General features: G+C 45.1%; 1 protein-coding gene across 4 annotated transcripts in view; it reads left to right on the top strand.

Annotated features, from left to right (window-relative positions):
* Positions 1-12,813, top strand: part of KIF16B (kinesin family member 16B) — a 279,324-nt gene that overhangs the window by 24,721 nt on the left and 241,790 nt on the right. The window lies entirely within an intron of this gene.

Here is a 12,813-nt window from a genome sequence, read left to right as displayed (position 1 = left end):
CTCCTGGGGCCTCACCTTCTCTCCTTGTGAGTCAAAGTCGTGCACAAGGTCTCCTGCTCTCTCCTGAGTCCATCCTCTTCTTGTCAAGTGTTCCATTTCTCTGAGCCAAGAGCCTCAGCTTGACTTTCAAGCCCTTTACCATTTTGGCCCCCAGCTGTCCTCCCTGTAGAGTATCCAGAATTCCCTGCAAAGTGTCATTATCATCTTTAGTCTCCAGAAAAATTTAGTTCTTTATGCTTTTGAGCTTGAATTTTGTAGTGCATGAAATTCTTCAGGTCTCTACTGGTTTTTCTCAACTGGGCTAGGGTTCTGAAACAGAATTAAGTTATTCCTAATGCCCGGAGTTAGGCATCTACTCACTGAAGAGAAATTAATTCATTTCTCTTCTGTGCTTCTAGAATGATACTAGTTATGATGTACTGTCCTTAGGAGCATTGAGAAAATAGTTACTCAGTATATGTGCATAATCTTTTTCTTCCCTTCTTCCTTTCTATTTAACTGCAAATTAGATTCTAGTTTTCACGCTGCTGCTGCTTTGCTACTTGCTCTTTCTTCCCACTTACCCGTGTTTTTCAATGACTGGTGTTTCCCATGTCCAGAAGAGAAGCCCTGGTTGGAAGCCAGCAGTGATAGCTCTAAAGGCATAATCCAAATCTGGAGTTGTGTTGTGGAATTGGGGACGCGTGGGTTGGACTCCCTTCAGAGGAAGGGATGAGAATACCTAGTGAAACGCCATTTCAGAAGGAGCGAAGGGGAGCTAAGCTTCCGCACTGGTCCAGTGTCTCAGTGGCTTCTTTTCTCTACTCTTGCCCCTCTGGAGCCCATGCACAGCAGCTAGAGGGAGCATTTAAAAATGCTAAGTGCGATTTTTGCCACCCCCCTCCCCCCATTCCACCTTCCCGTGTCTGTGGCCTGTCACATCTAAGTTCCAGAGTCCGGGAAGGCCTGATGTAATGTCCCCCTGGCTTTTCTGACCTCATGTCCCATTTTGCTCATCCCCCTCTTTTCTGCAGTCATGCTGGTCTCTTGCTTTCCTCCTCCTCAAACCTCAAACCTTGGACTGGTTCCTGCCCCAGGTCTTTGTCCTGCTGTTCTGTTTGCCTGGAATGCCCCTCCCAGATCTTTGCCTGGCCCTCTGCCTCCCTGCAGTCAGGCCTTTGCTCCCACGGTACTGGCTTGGAAAGGTCTGTACTGGCCACTTGCCTCCCACTGCCTCTGTCCTCAGTTCTCTCCCATGATACCCTTTCAGGGCTTTGTAGCACTTACCAGTATCTGAAATGGTATTGTGTTTACTTTGTTCCTCCCCTGTCCCTAAAATGCAGACTGCAGAACTCTTGTCTGTATCATTTACCTCCTTTTCCCCACACCCAGAGTATTGTCTGGCATGAAAGGTACTCAGTAAATATTTGAAGACTGACTGAGTGCATAAATCTCTTTGTAGGGGCGGGGTGGGCCAGACAAGCTTTTGTCAGCCTTTACCTCCACCTTCTCAGGGACAGCGCTGCCCGCCTCAAGGCTGCTAATCTGTACTGAGACAGTTCTGACGGTTAGGCTATCCTTCCTTCAGCTGGAAACAAAAGTACTAGGAAACTGGGCTTCTTGCCCAGTAGCTCCCACTCATGGCTCTGCTGGAGAATTGGGGTGACAGTTGCCACGGTCAGCATACTCTTCACATGGACTTGAGGGGACTTGGGGTGGTGGGCCCTGTGCTCCCCCACCCCGCCCCCCGGATCTTCCTCTGCTGAATGGTGTTGCCCAGCCCGGCCTTCAGGGTCAGCCCCACAGGGCTCAAGGTTATGCCCCTTCGCCAGGCTGCCCACAGCCCCGGGGCTATTCCATGCGGACTGGCCACTGAAGGCCATCGTGGCCCCAGCTGGGCACTCTGAAGGGCCTGTGGGCTCAGCTGAGGCAGTGCTGGGGGCCTGTGTCACAGATCCGTGGTCTTCTCTGGCTGGTCCTGCTTTCTTTGCCCTTCAGGTATCCACCCCAAAGGTGCTCCTAATGAACACCCTGTTTGCTAAACTCCCTCACAGTGCCTCTCTGGGACCCCAACCTGCAGCAGCTGGCTCATTGCTTAATCTTCTTAGGTTTCTTACACCCTCTCCAAACCAGGGAAGGTAAGGCTTCATAGCCCCCTTCTGCTTTGGCAGGGTCGGTGGGGGATTTCATTGAGCACGGGACGCTCCTAGCATCTGAGACTGTGACAGCACTGCTGTCCCTGGCTCATCCATGGTGGCAGTCCACAGGGAGTGGCATGGGGGCTCTGCAGACTTTTCACTGGCCGCTGCTCGAGGCTGGTGCCACTGACCTCTGGCTGGCGGCCATGTGCTGAAGTGTGTTCTGAGGAGCTGACGTGAAGTCTGGGTGATTGCCTGAGAAACCCACTCCAGATTTTTTTTCACCATCTGTCTCCCCTGGGTCTTCTCCAGAAACTGAGCTGAAGGCTTTTATGATTTCCTGGAGAGCAAGTGAGAGTAGTCCGTGATCCCATGTTCTTTGGATGCCCAGAACCAGCCAGAGGGTTAAGTAAGGAGAAGCTGGTTGCAAGAGACTAGCCCTCCCTGACTTTGTTTCCACACTTAGACACAGGCGAGGGGACTCATACTTATGGAGCCTCTGCGTCTGCATTGGGTACTGAGGGTGCCGGTGAAGGTGAGGACTCCGCTCAGTCGCTGTCTGGGTTTGAGGAAGGGAACCCCTTTGCATCTGAGGGGAAGAGCCTGCTTTGTGCACAGCTCAGCTCAGAGGTGGTGGGGTCCGGGGTAGCAAGTGACAGTAAAGTGTGAGTAGATCGCATGTGACTTTTAGGATATAGTTCTACTAAAAAGTCACGTGTTTATCTGAAACTCACGTTTAATTGGGTGTCCTGTGTTTTTTTGGAGCCCTAATAAAAGGGAAAAGAGACATGTCATTGGGTAGAGCAGAGGGACTGAGCAATTCATTGAGAGAAGGACATCTGAATACAGTATACCTCTGTTTTCAGATACGGTACAAGATCTACTCATACTGCTAACAGGTTCCTCTTTATCCTTCCAGAAATGTTCAGAAATGTTTTGCACATCTGGAAGCATATAAGCGCATATTCTTTATGCTTTGTTTATCTACTTAACTACAGACTGGATCATGGTCTGCACGCCGATGCTGGTTCTTTCTCCTACTTGGCAGTGTTCCTTGGACTTCTTTCCATAGTGGTACCCATGGAGGTCACACGTTCTTTTAAAAAATGGCTTTTTATTTTTATTTTTGCTACTGAGTGTCCTGCCACCAAAGTAAAAGCAGTTAAATATTAGTTCGTAGTATGTAAGTTTGCATTTTTTATTTTTGAAGTTTGGTGGATATGCAGTATTATGTTAATTTCGGGTGTCCAACATAGTGATTCTGCAATTATATACAAAGTATGTGAATTTTAAGGTGAATTTGGGGGATACCAATTTACTTCAGTACTTGGGGTGAATAAGCTGTTCTTTAGAATCTGCTTAGATAATGCTTAGTTTGGAGATCTCAGTACCACCCAGTCAGGAGTGACCAAACACCATCAACCGAGCAACTGGAATCCATTTGAATTGCTGAATAATTTAAAACCATTTTCAAAATTATTGAATTAACATAGGGTTTTATTTTTTTTTCCTGATAAGCTTACTCCTACACACAAATCTGAGAGCTGACACAATTCTTCTCTTTTTCTGATTGGGCATTTTACTCTTTTCCATTCTCTCCTCCCTCTCCCTCCCCCCAGTATTGATCTATAACTCAGTCTTCTTACTCCAGCTGGTTCGTTTGTAGCATCTTATGATCTAGTTTCCAGACCTTTCAAATAAATTACTCATTTATATGAAGGAACCATAATTGACTTTTCGGTTGAGAAACCCAATTCACCAATGTGGCTCGGGAGAGGCATAGTTCATTTTGCTCTATTATCAAATCAATGTTCAACTAATATTTTAAGATTATTTATTTTCCTCAATATGAGAAAAATGTCAGGATTTATTTCCCATGTTTCTTAAATGTCAGAGGAAATTGACCTGAGCTGGGGGAACTCTCCGTGCCTGGCGTTTTACAGTTTTCAGCCCAAGGATTAAGAGACAAAGCACTGAGCACTGATTGTAATTATTGCCCTTGTGCTCAGTGGACTCAGGTCGTGGAGTATGAATGAAGCTGGTTCTTGCTTCTCCCGGACTTGCTAGACTAATTGGAGAGGTGAGGTCCTCAAGGTTGAGACCCATGTGATTGGGAGGAACTAGGCAGGTGTATGAAGGGAAATTGTTTCTGAAGTTTTATCAAGGGTGGGTGATTCAGATTAGACCAGAGACAAGCTTTGCTTTGGAATATGGATAGGAATTGGATGGCATCACAGCCTGTGGGAGAGCAAGAACCAAGAATGGTGTAGGAACTCATAGGGAGGCTGGCATTAAGTAGCGAATGCATGTGGAGAAGACTAGGCTGGGGTTAAGAGGCAGTTTTTAACTTTCAGTCAGCCTATCCCATTCAGCAACCATTGGATGGGTACCTCAAAGTTGCAGGTGCTATGCTAGGGCCTGGGCCTGTAAACCCAGATGGGCAGAGTCCTTACTTTGAAGAGGTTTGGAGTCTGGTGGTGAAGACAGGGAGGAGGACCTTCTGACTAAGGGTTGGGATGGAGGGCTCAGTGAAGGTTCTCCAGATGGGCGAGATCTGAGCGGAGTCTGGTTGGATGGCTGGGAGTGGGCCAGGCCAGGATAAGGGGATGGGATTGATACAGTGTTGAATGACATTAGCTGGGGGCAGAGCAGGAAGGACTTTGTATACTGCCGGGAGTTGGATTTTATCCTAGAGCCTTTGAGAAGTCACTGAAGGAGTTAAAGTGCCTGGGTTTGGAGGAGTCCAGCTGACAGAAGGGTAGAGTGTGGGTGGGAAGGGGCAAGGCTGGAGGCAAAGATACTGGAGAGGTGTGCGGCCCCTGCTGGGACAGTGTCTGGAGCAGGGAGATGTGGCATGTGGCCCGGATCGGTAGACAAGCTATCGATTGCACAGGATTCAGTAACTGACTGTTGGCTGTGGGGATGAAGGAGTGGGAGATAAGGCTGTCAATGGAGTGTCACATGGACCCTGAAGTCATCTTTGATAGTTAAAGCCTCCGTGGTGAAGTGAAGTCTGTGGGTAGTAGTCTGTCTCCAGTGGACAAGGGGCTGAGCGGGATTGATGAGCAGGGTGTGGAGAGAAAGAGGGACTGGAGCCTGCCTTCTTCTTTCTTTCATCTCTGGGATATCTGGAAGTTGACAACTCTCCTGGAATCTACAACCAGTGAAAACACTGTCATCATTTAATAATTCTGACCATCATAAGCCCTTGGGGAGATTACAGTGGCTTTTCCATGGGTATTTTCAGTAACTACAGTGAAATTTGCTCTGTATGGCCTAAAATATGCTCTATATGGCCTAGCATTTTATAATTAAAATACTTTCGGAGGAAAGATACACCTTTCTCCTATAGTTTTAGTTTTTAGGCCCAAGAAGGAAGCAATCTAGGAAATTGTTGCGTGTGAAATTTCCTTTCTGGAGCAGATGGCCTCCGCATTAATCTTGATGACTTGTGATTATTATTTTTTAAAAAAAGTTTATCACAACATTATTTTTGAAATCCCAAGTAATTCAGAGTGACCACCACTGAGGCCTCTGTTGATTTTCCAGCAGAGTTGCCCCAGTTTTAAGATTAAGCAGGATTGCGCCTTAAGATGAACTAACTTTCAAGATCTTCAGAGAAGAAAAGCATTGCTTCTGTCTGTGCTTTTCTTAGGCTAAAATTGTATTGCAGAAAACTCTACTTTCAAAATTAACACAGCAGTAACACAGTATAAAGTACCTGCCTATTTTAAAATCTTTGAGAATGTTTTCTTGTAAGAAACTATTTAGCCCATAATCAGCATGAAGCGTACACAGTATGTGGTCCAGGATATGAAGGTTTCCAGATAGAATTCTGTTCTCTAGTACTCCTGCCGCTGGGACGTCACTCAGTCATCACGATTAACAGTGCCGAATGACTGTTCCCTTTAACAAAACATCCTCACATGTGGCCTTCCGCTGCAACTGTGAAGGGATCCATTTCAGGCATATCTGGTATACTTTCAAATCTCTTTACGTAATCCCGAAACTCTGTGAAAGAACTGCCTAATTTAACCAAGGGCACTGGAGGAAAATTACCGCTTTCCCAGCAAAGATCCCATGTTAAGACTGTAAAAGGTTTGGGGCGCCTGGGTGGCTTAGTCGGTTAAACATCTGCCTTCGGCTCAGATCATGATCCAGGGTCCTGGGATTGAGCCCCACTTGGACTCCCTGCTCAGTGGGGAGCCTGCTTCTCCCCCTCCCAATGCTCTTCCCCCTGCTTGTGCACTCCCTTGCTTGCTCCTGCTCTCTGTCAAATGAATAAGTAAAATCCTAAAAAAAAAAAAAGACTATAAGTAGTTTGACGTTACAAGCGAGAGATCTGGTGTGGTTTTGACAGGCAGAAACTGCCTTGGAGGAACATTAATACTTAGATTTTAAAACCTTTTCCAGGTAGCCCTGACTGCAGTTTCTGACTGAGTGACATTCAGCCTTCCATCCAGTCCCTGGATTTTCAGTGATTTCCATGTCAATAGCCTTTTGCTCCTGCAGGCTTTTTAACTGCTGCAAGAGAGATATGGATCTCAGGTTGTTGGCAATAAATATTTGGAATTTTGATAAGACTCAGACCCATCAATATGTGTTTTTGGCCCTTGAGCGATTTCCATTAGTCACCAGACTTCATACTGAGTGTCCCACCCTTGACTGTGTTTTATTTGTGACTCTCCCGACAAATTCACAGGGTTTTCCATTGGCTGGATTCATTAGATAGTTAAGGACATCAGGCTCCACCATGGCACTCAGATTATCTACATTAGACACAGAAATATGTTCTTTGCCTTCTCCCAGGAGGGTATCTAGCAAACCAGAGTTGCAGAAACTGGCATAAATGTCACCATGACCTGGGGTACCAGGCTTCTGTGTTCTCCTCTGAGTAAGATACATTCTTTGCTGCAGGCAATCAGGATTCTTTTTTCTTTTTTTCTTTTAAAGATTTTATTTATTTATTTGACAGAGAGAGACAGAGAGAGACAGCGAGAGAGGGAACACAAGCAGGGGCGGGGTGGGGGGGAGGGAAGCAGGCCTGCTGCTGAAGGGTAACTCCATCCCAGGACCCTGGGATCGTGACCTGAGCCAAAGGCAGACGTTTAACGACTGAGCCACCCAGGTGTCCCAGCAATCAGGCTTCTTTATTAATCCTTGGGTACCTGCTTTGATTAATAATGTAGATTTTTCACATGAAATGTTTGGTTTTTCTCTGGTATTTATTTTTCTATCTTCATTTGTATTAAGAGAGCTCATTAGTTCATTAGAATAAGAGGAACATTTGTATTGTAGATTTTGTTCAGACACTTAGTTTGCTGAATGATTCTATCTAAAAAGATGTTTTCATTTTGTACACCTGTCTGACCTTTTGGGCTTTTGCAGCCCATGCTGATCCTCAAACTGCCATTGAGTTTTACAACCACCAGCCATTTTAGCACAGAAGATAAATATTATTAGGTAAGTCCTGGCCCTCATCTCTTCACAAATGCTGCATTGAATCTTCTGGAAGTCTCTGGATTTTTCCCTAATCCACAGAAGGTCCCTTTTCTTGCAAAAATCTATGAAATAGCTTCTGAAAATCCAGTAAGATATTTCTTTAGTGTGCTTAAACTCAGGTGATGGTGCTCTGGTATTTTTTCTAGTTCCTTCTTCAAAGATCATTCCAGCTCTTGTTGAATGACTTTTTGAAACTGAGAAGCATCATCTTGAGCCACAGCTTTGCTAACATCTTTCTGAGTCATGCTTCTGTTTCCATAACTGGCTCCTCCCTTCTTCTCTTACTCTCTGGGTTTTTTACGATTCTGTCTCCTGGCCATTTTCTCCCCCAGTTATTCCCTAACCCTGACTATTTTTAAGAATGACTTCAAACTATTGGTGGCAACCTCACCCTGACATTGGGAAACAGTGTGGGGATAGAAAGGGCTAGAAGCTGATGGGTTTGCTGTGTGCTGGGAATGAGGTCATCTGGATGTCATAACACTCAGATGACTTCTTAGGTCCCAGTAAGTCAGACACTCGTTTTCGTTCAGAAGCCACTGTACAATTTACGAGCCAAGAGTAAAGACAGTGTCAGCTGATTTAGGTTGTACCCATATTCTGCCATGTGACTTTACAAAAAAACTGTAAAGGTCAAAGTACAAGGGTAGTGAGTTTCCCTGTGCACAAAGTAGGTAACATTAAAGAGTGTGTCTCATGAGAGTAAATGTAAGGCCAGTAATCACTCTGTCAGATTGATAGTGTCAGCACAGTGCTTTCCAAGCTTTCCTGTTCATTGGAGTCATGAAGGGCTCTTGTTACAATGCAGGTTCCCCCTCAGTAGGTCTGTGTTGGGGCTTGAGATCCCTCCTTTCTAATGAGCCTTGGGGCTACCAATGCTGTTGGTTCCTGGGCTGCATTTTGAGTCACAGGGGTCTGAGCTGGAGCACCTGTCTTTTGGGGGTCCAGAGCTCTTTGAGAAAGTGAAGAAAGCTATAGACCCCAAGAACAGTGAACCTGCCACCTTCCCCCTCCTGCCGCCACATCACAGTGCAGATGATTTCAAGGTTGTGAACCCTTTGAAACCCACCCAGCATCTCAGGTTTCAGAAGTGGCTCATAGATGCTCATAGGACATAATGGTCTTTCAGTTGATTTCTTCGCTAGTATTTTTATAGAGTGGATGTTCATTTCAAACTCCAAGGGAGATACTGCCGTGGCTACCCATAGGGAAGAATAAATGATCATACAGAGGGACCTTTATAAGGTATAAGGCTGTGAGTCTTGGAATTACTTTGTCTCTGACTTCCTGCAAGAGCGGTGGACACAGTGTAGGTCGCATTTCCTTCATGTCTTGTAAGTCAGAATTGACAAGTCGTGTGAGCACCTGTTGGAGTCCCTTCTGATCTTCCACCCACGGTTGATTGTGTGCTCCCAGCAGGGATTTGTTGCTAACAGGGGTTTTAAAGCAAAAGATCTAGACAGGTTAAGGACAGAGAAATGACCCACATGGGAATGGGAGGGATTGAGATGTGGCAGCTTGTTGTGTTAATAAAACTGTGTAGTCCTCTCACTGTGGGCAGGACCTGCTTTTGGTAGTTGCATGCTAAAGAAAGGGGTAATTTTGTGAAGTATTTATTTTACAGTTACATGAACATGTGTCCCCAAGGCAGTTCTCACTTTTGGGTCCAAAATGGACCTGCCCAAGATCTGGGCACTGAGCACATGGTTGGTGGGGGGAGTTCATTTATGTGTCTTTTAAGTTACTGGTCTGTTCATGACCTATATTTCTTCATACTGGCTTGGAAAAGTTAAATCAGGGTATAGTAATCCATTGTAGTTCTTTAATGGTGTTTGCAACATACTGTTTGGGCTTCATTGTTCTGGCTCTTTATCCTGGGGTTGCCAGGACACCTGGTTCCCCCACCTTGGGATTATTTTAAGGAAATCTCAGACCTCATATTATTGCATTTATAAATATTTCAATGTGTGTCTCTAAAAAGTTAAGACTTTAAAAAAAAATCATCATGAAACCATTATCATACCAAAAATGGCAGTAATAGATCTTTAATACCAATTTGTATTTAGTCAGTGTTAAGATTTCTCTAGGTATCTTGTAATTTCTAAAAGTGGCTTTTTTTCTGTTTGCACTGAAATCCCATTGGCTGATAGGTCTTTTTTTTTTTTTTTTTTAAAGGATTTTATTTATTTATCTGTCAGAGAGCGAGAACACAAACAGGGGGAGCAGCAGGCAGAGGGAAAAGCAGGCTCCCTGCCGAGCAAGGAGCTTGATATGGGACTGGATTCCAGGAACCCAGGATCATGACCCGAGCTGAAGGCAGATGCTTAACCGACTGAGCCACTCAGGTGTCCTTGGCTGATAGGCTGATAGATCTTGGGCAGGTCCAAGTTCTCACTTGGACTGCCTTGGGGACACATGTTCATGTGGCCTTTTTTCAATCTATAAGTTCCACTTCCCTCTTTATACTCCTTGCAGTTTATTAGTCTTGTTATTGAAGGCTGGGTCACTTACCTGCTGCCCTTCCCAGAAGCTGGATTTTGCAGACTGTGTCCCTGGCATTGTCTGATGTGTTCCCTCTGCTCCCTGTGTTTCCTGGCATTCGCTGTCCGTCAGCTCTAGGTCAGAGTCTGGCCTTTTCCTTGGGCCAGGGACAAGATTTCTGCAGCAGAGGTGTTTGTGTTTCAGTTTCACTGGACAGCATGTCTGGTTGTCTCCTAGTGGAGTTAGCAGCCGTTGATGGGCATTCCCTGGAGCCATGAATTCATCAGAGTTGCAAAGTGCTGACATTCTAATTCTTTTGCTTCTTCTTCATTGATTAGGTAGAATACTCCTAAAAGAGGAGCTTTCCCAAACAACTATTTGGTTAAACTTAAAAACACTTGACTGTTTAGGAAATGCTGGAGTCTCCCCTTTTATTTACTAGCTTTTTGTTTTGTTTTGTTTTGTTTTTAAGATTTTATTTCTTTTGGGCTCCTGGGTGGCTCAGTGGGGTAAAGTCAGGTCATGATCTCGGGGTCCTGGGATGGAGCCCCGCATCGGGCTCTCTGCTCAGCGGGGAGCTTGCTCCCCTGCCCCCCCCACCTCCTTCTCTGCCTACTTGTGATCTCTCTCAAATAAATAAAATCTTTTTAAAAAAGATTTTAAAAAAAGATTTAAAATCTTTTTAAAAAAGATTTTATTTATTTATTTGACACAGAGAGAGATCACAAGCAGGCAGAGAGGCAGGCAGAGAGAGAGGGAGGAAGCAGTCTCCCCGCTGAGCAGAGAGCCCGATGCCGGGCTCCATCCCAGGACCCCGAGATCATGACCTGAGCCGAAGGCAGAGGTTTTACCCCACTGAGCCACCCAGGTGCCCAAAAGAAATAAAATCTTAAAAAAAAGAAAAAAAAAAGATTTTTATTTCTTTTAGAGACAGTGTGCTTGGACCAATTGTGGGGGAGGGGCAGAGGGAGAGGGAGAATCTCAAGCAGCCTCCACGCTCAGCAGAGCTCCATCCTGGGACACTGAGGTCATCACCTGAAGCAAAATCAAGAGTTGGATGCTTGGGGCGCCTGGGTGGCTCAGTGGGTTAAGCCTTTGCCTTCGGCTCAGGTCATGATCTCAGGGTCCTGGGATCGAGCCCTGCATTGGTCTCTCTGCTCAGCGGGGAGCCTGCTTCCCCCTCTCTCTCTGCCTGCTTCTCTGTCTACTTGTAATCTCTGTCTGTATCAAATAAACAAATAAAATCTTAAAAAAAAAAAAAAAAAAGAGTCGATGCTTAACCGACTGAGCCACCTGGGTGCCCCTATTCATTTAAAATAATGGGGTGACTTTTTTGATTTTCCAAAGGGCACCATTCAGTTTTTACTTTTTTCATTATGAGTTCATAAGTTGATGCATATTTCAAATGATTCAGGTTGGTGCATATTTCAAATTTTTTCTGCTGCTCAGATGTGGCTGGTGGGAACTTAGTTCAGGTCGGCTCCTGAGTCCTTTTGATGTAGCTCTTGTATTGATATTTCTTAACTGTGTAACACAACTAAGGGCCTTATAACCCCTAAACTGCCAATTTAGGGGCTTATAACAACATCTATTACCTCACTGTTTCTGTGAGTCAGGGTTGGGGTGGGATTTATTGGGTCTTCTCACCCACTCAGGGTCTATCAAGGGTGCAATCCTGGACCTTCCAGCCTGGCTGAGGGAGGGGCACTCCTAGGCTCACCCAGGTGGCTGCTGGCTCTCTGCTCTTTGTCTCCAGTGAGTCTCTGCTGAAGTCTTGCAGTGTGGTACCTGGCTGTCCTCATTGCCAGGACCCTGAGAGACACACATGCAGGAGTGCCAGCAAATCAGAAATCTGAATCTTCCTGTAATCCCAACTCGGAAGCATCAGACTATCACTTTGGGGGCCTTAGTGTTGTAGTCATTAGAAGTGAGTTGCTAGATCTAGCCCACTCCCTCAGGGCAAGGGATCACTTAGGGTCTCAGATACCAGGAAGGCAGGGATCACCAGGAGCAGTGTGAGAAGTTGCCTAAGGACAATTTGGACAAACTTTTGATATGGTGGCTTCCTGCTTTCTTGTGTGATGAGATAGTTCAAATATTTGTTTTGAGTCGTCCTCCAGGTAGCCCTGACTCTAAATGGGAATTTAGAGACTATAATTTGGGCATAAGATTCTAGGCCTTTTCAGAGGACAAAGCTAGGGAGTACTTTCTTTTCCTTTTTCGATTTCAGATAAAGTTTATGCTAGTTCCTTTCAGATTCAGGACTACAGAGTTTTTAACTTAACTTCATCCATCTTGTGTTTTATCTCTGTTCATCCAAACCCCTTGGTTCTCAAGGCCACCACCATAATTACTGAGGTTGTCCCATAGTACACAAACAGAAATTTCTGAATGACAGTGCTTACTTTACTGGCAAAAATCTGATTAGTGAAAGTGCTTTAAGACTTCTTTACAGTTTTTTTCCTCCTTGGGCTCTATCCCACTGCATTCCACAGTCAGAGTTCAGCATCGAGTCAAAACTGACATTGTCTCACACCATGTGGTGCCAGAGCCCAGTTAGGTTCACTTGCCTCAGCTTATTTTTGTGTCTTAGGTCCTTTTATTTTAATTTTAATTTTTCTCTTATTTTATTTTTTAACACTAGACATACAACCTGCACTTCAGGCTTGGCTTTGCTTGCTTGCTTGCTTGCTTGCTTTCTTTCTTTCTTTCT

This window comes from Mustela lutreola, chromosome 9, assembly GCF_030435805.1.
Source record: "Mustela lutreola isolate mMusLut2 chromosome 9, mMusLut2.pri, whole genome shotgun sequence".
Classification (NCBI taxonomy): domain Eukaryota; kingdom Metazoa; phylum Chordata; class Mammalia; order Carnivora; family Mustelidae; genus Mustela; species Mustela lutreola.
This window is presented reverse-complemented; position numbering and strand designations above follow the sequence as displayed.